At 51.0% G+C, this 8,175-nt stretch overlaps 1 long non-coding RNA gene across 1 annotated transcript; it reads right to left on the reverse strand.

Moving 5' to 3' along the window:
- Positions 1-5,541: 5,541 nt before the first annotated feature.
- Positions 5,542-6,707, reverse strand: LOC140699027 (uncharacterized). Its single transcript, XR_012077061.1, has 2 exons — positions 6,345-6,707; positions 5,542-5,880 (listed from the first exon to the last, which is right to left on the reverse strand). It is a non-coding gene; the product is annotated as an uncharacterized lncRNA (long non-coding RNA).
- Between the last annotated feature and the right edge of the window lie 1,468 nt (positions 6,708-8,175).

The following is an 8,175-nucleotide window of genomic DNA, read 5'->3' on the forward strand; positions in this document are numbered from 1 at the left end:
CATTTATTAATAAAAGAGCAAAGTAACCAAATGCTTTGGCAGCTCCTGACGTTTGCCAGAGGCTCTCCACATGCCCAGTGGCACCAGAGGGCCGAGATGGGCCCTGGAGAAGAAGTCTGTGGGGAGCCAACGAGGGACAGGTGCCTGACCATTGGTAAGACCTTTCAGAATGTACAGGGCTGACAGGCCCCCCACTGTCTTGTCTCGGGTGGCTTTGGGGAAGGGAAGCCATGACAGGGCAGAGTGCCCTGCAAATGGGGGACCATCCTCGAGAGCCCCACCCAGCCTTCCTCCTTAGAGAGAGGGCCAGGCCAGAACCACACCGCCACCCCACATCCCTCCGGAGCCCTAGGGAGCAGAAGAGAGTGGGTTATTGCCCACCCACCAGCGGAAGTGCTCTTTTTGTAAATGAGGCTACTTCAGTATTCAAGTCCTGCCTCCTCTGTGGGGCCGTTGCCAGATCACCTAACCCAGCTCCCCACTTCCTGATCACCTGGGATGCTACAGCCATTGCAAATGCATCACCGCCTCCTTGGGCCCATCCTAGATGCATGGAATCTCCCTCTACAGTCAGCCCTGAGAACCTGGTTTATCACATGTTCTCCAAGTGCATTTATATGTGGTCAGGTCAACATTCAGGAACCACTCATTTAACCTCTGAATTTTCACACCCCCACCAAAAAAATTAACTGGGAGTGAGGTGAGGAAGAAGACAATTGTTTCAACCTCTCAGGGTCATTATGAAGATTAAATTGGTGAACTGTATACAAAAAAATACCAAAATCTAACTAGCATTCACTAAGATTGCTTTGTATTAACTCATTTAATCCTCATCACAACCCTAGGCGGTAAGCACCATATTAAGCCCGTTCCACAGATGAAGACATTGGAGCTCAGAGTTGTTAAGAAATTTGCCTGAGGCTGCACAGATGGTAGCAGCTGAGATCCATCCACTTCTGAGCACAGTTTTCGGAACATAGTAAGTACTCATTCATTGGTAGTTTATTTAAAAGGGAAAAAAGGGAGCTCAGGTCTGTTGCTCAGTCTCTGGTAGAGAATGTTGTCCTTGCCTTGCACCCAGAACATTCTGCCCCACCCCTGGTCAACCCAAAAGGATCTCCTTGCAGAAGCACCCCAACTGCCCACATCTGCAGCCAGAGCCCCATTCCCTGCATCACCAGATCCCAGGAGAATTGAGGGAGCCGAATCCAGTAGGATCCCTCTGGTACCCACTACACCCACTCAGCTCTCGGCCATTTTACCTGAAGCTAGTGGAGGCTCTCTTATCAGGTGGGAGAGGGAGCATGCTTTATGCTTCCTCAGCTCACGCCTGTGCATTCAAGTTCACAAGTGATGCTTTTCTTAGATCTGCGTGTCATTTATGCTAGCAGAGTAAATCTGACATGAGGGAAGATTGTCGGGGAGCGACGGAATGTGTGTTAAGCCAGGCGATGGGAGGGGACGGGACTTGGGCGTGTTGTCTTGTTTTGTCTTCCCAATTGCCCTGCTCAGGATATCTTCAGAACACTCCCTCCGTTTCATAGCTGAGAAAACCTAGGCGCAAATGTTAAGCAACTTGTGATGGTAATAAATCATAGTTCACGTTTATTGAGGGCGTCACAGGCATCGATTCACTTCTTTAATTCTCACAAGGACCTTTTGAGGCACCGCCATTGTCCTCACAGAGAAGATAAGTAACTTAGGAAGTGACAAAGCCGGAATTCAAAACCAGGTAGGCGTGGGTCCAAAATACTTTCCTCTGTCTCTAAATGTCATGGTTTTAGCCTTTCATAACGTCTTTTAGATACTGGAAACTTGTGCCCACATTTAATGAAACTCTCTCTTACTAATAGCCCCGGATTTGTAATAAGGAGCATTGGGTTTGAATCCCCACTTGCTGTGTGACCTTGGACAACTTGCTCCGCCTCTCTGTGCTTTGGTTTCTTCATCTCAAAAAGGGGAAAAGTGATCCTCATGGACATTACTGACTTGTGGGGATCTACGTGGAGAGACACTGCACGTGCAGACGCACACGCAGGGACTGTGTGAGGACTCGCTCTCATTCAGCCACAGCTTAAAACACCTTCCTCCTGCTCTGCGTCACATTTACTTGCTATTTCGGGTCAACTCAATACAACAAATGCTAGCTGCAGCTGGTATGCTCAGCTGCACTGGGTTTCAGGGGAGCAACGGGAAGTAGGGCCCACCTGGTGCCTGCCCACCTGCCCCAACATCTGTCCTGGAGTCTGCTCTGCAGCCAGCCTGGGCCACCCCCCAGCTGTCTTCACACAAGCCTTCCCCAGTCAGGTCTCTCTCTCTCCCAAATGCCTCTTCTCCACGGCTCAAATCTCCCTTGTCCTCTGAGGCTCAAGTTCAACCTTTAGGAACCCCTCCCTCATTGATCAGGCCCTCTTTGAACTCTCTCTCCTGTGATCTCCTCCAGGCAGGCCACAGCCATGTGCTCAGCCAGTCCTGGCCCTGGCATTGTGGTGTGTGGGGTTGGGGTGGGGGCCTCGCTAACTAACCAGAACCCCACTGCTCTGAGTCTCGCAGCCTCCAGCGCAGAGCTCAGCCCGCCCGTTCGGAGCAGACCCATCCCAGGTCAGCCTCTCTACCCTGATGCCAACGTGTCTCTTCCTCTTTCTGTGCCCCAGCTTCTTACTCCGTGAAGTGAGGATAATAATGGTATCTACTTCATAGTGTTGTTGTGAAGGTTAAATGAAGTAATTCATGTAAAGGGCTATGCCCAGGGCCTGGAATATAGGAGGACCTCGATAAATGATAGGCAATAATAATGATAAGGATGAAAGTACTAATTCCAGCGATGGGATAAAGCTTTAGCTGATGAATTACAGATTGCTTGAGACCTTGGGCCGGTGGAACATTTTAAAAAAGGTTCTTTATGAAATAATGCCATTTGCAGCAACGTGGGTAGACCTAGAGATTATCATACTAAGTAATTAAGTCAGACAGAGAAAGACAAATATCATATGATGTGGCTTATATGTGGACTCTAAAAAAATGCTACAAATGAATTTATTTACCAAACAGAAATAGACTCATAGACATAGAAAACAAATTTATGGTTAAAGGGAAAGCACGGGTTGGGGGAGGGATAAATTAGGAATTTGGGATTAGCAGAGACAAACTACTGTATATAAAGTAGATAAACAGGGTCCTGCTGTATAGCACAGAGAACTATATTCAGTATCTTGTAATAACCTATCATGGAAAAGAATCCGAAAAAGAAGTGATACGTAGTGTGTATAACTGAATCATCTTGCTGTACCCCCAAATGAACACAACATTGTAAATCAACTCTACTGTCAAGGCCAATTGAAAAAAAGGTTCTTTGTGGGCTGTTGGCCAGGGTGGGGATGGGGAGAGGTGGATTTGGAGGTAGGTTCCTGGCCACGGCCACTCCTGCGGAGGGTCTGCACAGCCTAGGAGTGGAAAGCCCCCCAGTCTATGGCAACTTCTCCCTCCCCATCCCCAAGGGAGGCTGTGGGATTCTCCTGCACGACCCCACCCTAGCGAGGGGTAATTGGACTTAAGTTGGACCCGTGACCTAATCTGGGCCAATCAGTTCCCTTTCTCGAACAGAACATCAGGGTTTGGGAAGGGAAGGTGAGGTGAGGACATGGCCGGTTGGTGTCTCTACGTGGCTGGGTCAGAGCCAGAAGAGTGGCCCCAGTTGGGGCAGCCATGGCCTCTGAGGAATGGAGACTGCTGCTTGGCAAAGAGGGAGAGGAACAAAGCCAGCTGGCAGAGAGGAACTGAGACGAGGCGGGAGAAACGGTCCCCACGGCTCCTGTCCCGGCTCTGGCCTCCCCAGGCCCAGCCCCTCCTGCCAGCCCAGCCTGGAAGACAGCACTTGGGCCTCATTAAGAAGTCCCCACTTCGTGCTGAATCCAGCTTGAGTTGGTTTCTCTGACTCATAACTCTGGAGCCCAACCAGTACAGCCCTACGTCCATCCAGGCCAGAAGACACCCAATGGGGGAGTCCCCGTCTCCAGGGCTCGTTCATCAGAAAGCCTGGGAGAGAAGATCTGGGAATGGGAGCGTTTGGTCTCCTCGGGTTCTGGGGGAGGAGTGCAGAACTGAGGCTCTGTAACCCAGGGAGCTGCCGAGGCCAAGGACGGCCCTCTAACCGCCTGAGCATGGGGCAGTGGCTAGAGCTCATACTTGCTTTGATATGTGCTGTTTTGAACCATTTCTGCAAACTTGATCCCAAGACAGAGCCCTTGCTACAGACGCCTAATGATAACCTAAGCATGGTTCCCAGTTATTCAGCTCTTCAGAGATGCGGGCTGCCTTGTCACCCTCTGGGAAGTCTTCCCAGACCTTCCCATCAGACCAACGTGGTCTTCTCTGCATCCTAGACCTCTTTCTGCTGTGGCTGTCACATTCCCAAAGCAAGCAGACTGCAGACAAGGGCAGAGCACGTGCTTCAGAGTGAGGTAAGTTGGGGTCGAATCCCAGCCCTACTACCTGTTTCCATTTGTGAAATGCGGGTGGAAATCTCCCCGCTGGGTTGTTGTAAGGCCCTTATAATACCACATACCTGAAGAGCTCAGCACAAAGCCTGGCATTCAGTGAAATTTCGAAGAAGCCCATTTGCTACTGTTTTTATTTTTTTTATACGAGTCTGTGTTCCCCACTGGACTGAGAGTGCTTTGAAAAGAGAGACAAGAGCTATTTATGGCTGCAGTCTGATATCTATAGTAAATACCTGCCTGGGTACTGATACTTTTTTATGGATCCACAAGCTTCCCTAAGAGTCCCAAAGAGTGATGCAATTGACGCGGCAGCTTTCTGCCTGGGCCCCACGTGGGATTCGAACTCAGGTCCAGCTGAGCCCTAGGCCCAGTTCTAGCCCCCACTTGCCCAGGCTGTGTTTCTGCTCAAGATTCAGTTAATCCCAAGCTCATCTGTAATGAGCTGGGCTGCGGGGCTTGGTGTTCTGCCTGAGCATCTACCCAAGGGTCCCCATCTCAGGTCTCAGGGTTCCTCTCTCTCCCAAGTAGGGCTCTGACTTTGCTTCGGAGATCTGTCTAGACTGTACATGAGTCTCATTTGCAGCCCTGCCACCCCTCCAATTCCGCCCTAAACCTCATCTTCAGTACAAGGTGCCCTTTGGCTGCAGGGGAAGAGAGCCTTTACACGGCACCATGGGGGGGGTTCAAGCCTTCACAAATGTCACAAGTTGGTACTTGATTGACCTGAGCCTCTTTCTTTAAGGCTTCCGAAGCAGTTAACAGGAGCCAGCCAAGCCCACAGTCCTTATAATTGCCATCGTCTGTATCATTTAAATGCTAGGGCTTTCCCGTAACCTCAGATTTCACCTTGCACCCCTGCGTCATCCCAGCCCACCACAGGTGACAGTCTTAATACCTATGATGCTCAGTATGGCAATGGGATCCTCACTACATCTCACCGAGTGATCCACTTCCAGAATGCCACCTGTGCTCTTGCTCTCAGGGCCACTCTAGTGCCAACTGTCTTAGCGTAGGGTCGCCTCAGAACAGGACAGAATGTAAAGACATGTGTACAGGAAGTTTATTTTGGAGGTGATCCCAGGGAGCAGAAATGGGGGACCCATACAACTGAAAAAAGAAAAGTCAAAAAGCCAAGCTACCAGTGCATCACTGGGTCACTGCTGTGGATGACTGGGGCTCAGCGCTGCTGGGACCTTCCAAAAGCAGTGGATTAGAAGGACCCTGGAACTTGACAGCCAGATGGTAGGCTGGCAGAAGCATTCATCCATCAGCTCCTGTACCCCGCGGGTTGAGGCGGGCGCAGTGGAAGCCAACTTCCCTCCACACGTCCTCATGCTGAGTGGACTCCTGCCAGCAGCCCATGTTGGGCACTGCACAAGCCCTAGGGCAGAAAAAGAAACATACCTCCTGCTCACATGAGGCGAGATGCTGTCAGTGCAAAGTGAATTGATGCCCAAGTAGAACTGTTTGCCACAGCGTGGCTGAAAATAGAGGTGCCACTGAGTGCCTGGGAGGCTGTGAATGTGGACCCTCAAGCCAGACTGTCTGGGTTCAGATTCTTTAGCTGTGCTCTGTTTCCCTCTGCTTATAAGTGGGGCAGTACTGAGAGGAAAATACTTGACTGGGTTGTAATGAGGTTAATGAGAAAAGGCACACGAGGTGCTTAAAAACATTGCCCGGCTCATAATAAGCCCTTAATAAAGAGTGATTTCTATTATCCTCGTTTTGCAGTTAAGGAAACTGAGATGTAATTTCTAAGGCATGGAGAGAGCAGGGAGGAAAAGAGGGAGTGGCTTCATTTAGAGTTCACTCAAACCTCCAGAGAAGCCTCAGTTTGCAACTCACAGAAAAACCTGGTATTTGCAAGCTGGGCCCCTTGCCCTTTCCATGTTTCTAAGCCCACTTCCCCTGTCACAGGAGGGGCAGCAGGAGGGGAAGGAGATGCTCTTTCTTCCCCTGAACGTGCATTCTTGCTTCCTCCACTCCAGCTAAAGTGTCGGTAGATTCCTTGTGATGTCACAGCTGGTTGCTATGGAGACCAGGTTGCTGAGAATGTCAGTCTGGGTCCATGAGGGGCACAGCAATCAGCATCCCAGCTGGGCCCAGGCGGAGAGGAAAATGAGGCACCCTGAGGGGTCTCATAAACACCTCCCCCTCTTGCCCCAACACATAGATGTGCACAATGGAGCCAGCAGGCCCCCAACACGTCCCTTGGCCCACCCTGCTCAGTTGAGATCTGACAACATATGTTTGGGGGCAAACAATCCCAGCAGCCAGCAGCAGAGTGACATAGTCAACATCAGCCACTGTCCCCGCCCGCTCGCCCTGGTGGAAAGGTGCCGCTGGCAGGCGACAGTGGCATCCTGAGCGTCCCCATGGCAACAATGAGGTCAGACCTCACTGCTGTGACCTCTGGGGCCACTAGACTCATACTGGGCTGTCATTATCACCAAGGGAAGTGCAAAAACTGTGAAGAGGCTCTCCAGAAAAAATGATTCTGCCCTCCTAGGGTAATGGCTCTGGGTGAATCCATCCCAGGCCTCATCTGGTTTACAGGGAGGAAGAGGCTGCTGGGCTGGGGACGGGTTTCTCCCAGGGCACAGTTGGGGCCACAGGAAGTGGCTTTCCTGCCTCTGAGGACACAGACAGCTTCTCTGGAAAGAGCTCTCATCACCCTCTAGCTGGGTCCCTGGGTGGTGCTTGGGGAAAGTCTTCTGGGGGGATAGGCAGAGGCAGGGGAGTGCCCAGCCCTGCCCCTTCCCTGGGCCAAGCCATGCTTGCTCCTGCTCACCTCACCCACCTGCCCGTGCCCTGTCCTAGCCGGGCTCCTCCTCCCCCCCAGCCCAGGGCCCAGCTGCAGCACCTGCTTGTTCAGGATGCTTCTTCGAGATCTCCCCTTTCTTGCACTGGACCCTGGGAGAAAACAGGTACTCCTGACCTCGATCTTGACTCTGTAGCTGGGACGGGCCCTACATCCTGCTGAAGGCTAGAGAGAAACCAAAAAGTTGTCCTGGATGCCAAGCTCATCACCACCCCTTTCTAGAAGTGTGGCCTTGTCAAGTTCCCTCTCAGATTCGTTTTCTCAAGGCGGTTGTGAGGCTTAGATGGCCCCATAAGTGTTCACATCCTTCTCCCCGATTCCCCTGCCTGGATCCCCAGATGCCATCTCCTGCCCCAGAGGCACTATGCTCTGTCACCTGTTGCTTCACCAGAGCTGGTGGGTTTTCTAAACCTTGTTCTTGCCGGCTTGGTGGATGTGTCTAACTAAAGTCAGCCCGGAGCCCTCTCGCCCGGTCCCTTCTACAGAGGAGAGCCACCAAGGGTGGCTCTGTGTTAGGATCTGTGATGACAGTCCACACCCATTACTCTACTGAATTCTTGCCACAAGCCTGTCAGAGAAGCATCACTAGCCCCATTTTAGGAATGAAAAAAATAGAGACTCACAGAAGTAAAGTCTCCTGCCCAAGGTCACACAGCCACCACAGCTACTATTTATTAAGCTTCTCCCTTTGGTTGAGTTTTATACTAAATGGTTTATTCATATTATCTCAGGATGGAGGAGGAAGTTCAAAAACTGAACTCAGGGCCAGCCTGCCTGAGTCTGAGTCCTTCCCCTGCCTCTTCAAATTTCATCTGTGTGTAATATAATGTTATGTGTCAATTATATTATTTTTCA

This window comes from Vicugna pacos, chromosome 10, assembly GCF_048564905.1.
Source record: "Vicugna pacos chromosome 10, VicPac4, whole genome shotgun sequence".
NCBI classification, from domain to species: domain Eukaryota; kingdom Metazoa; phylum Chordata; class Mammalia; order Artiodactyla; family Camelidae; genus Vicugna; species Vicugna pacos.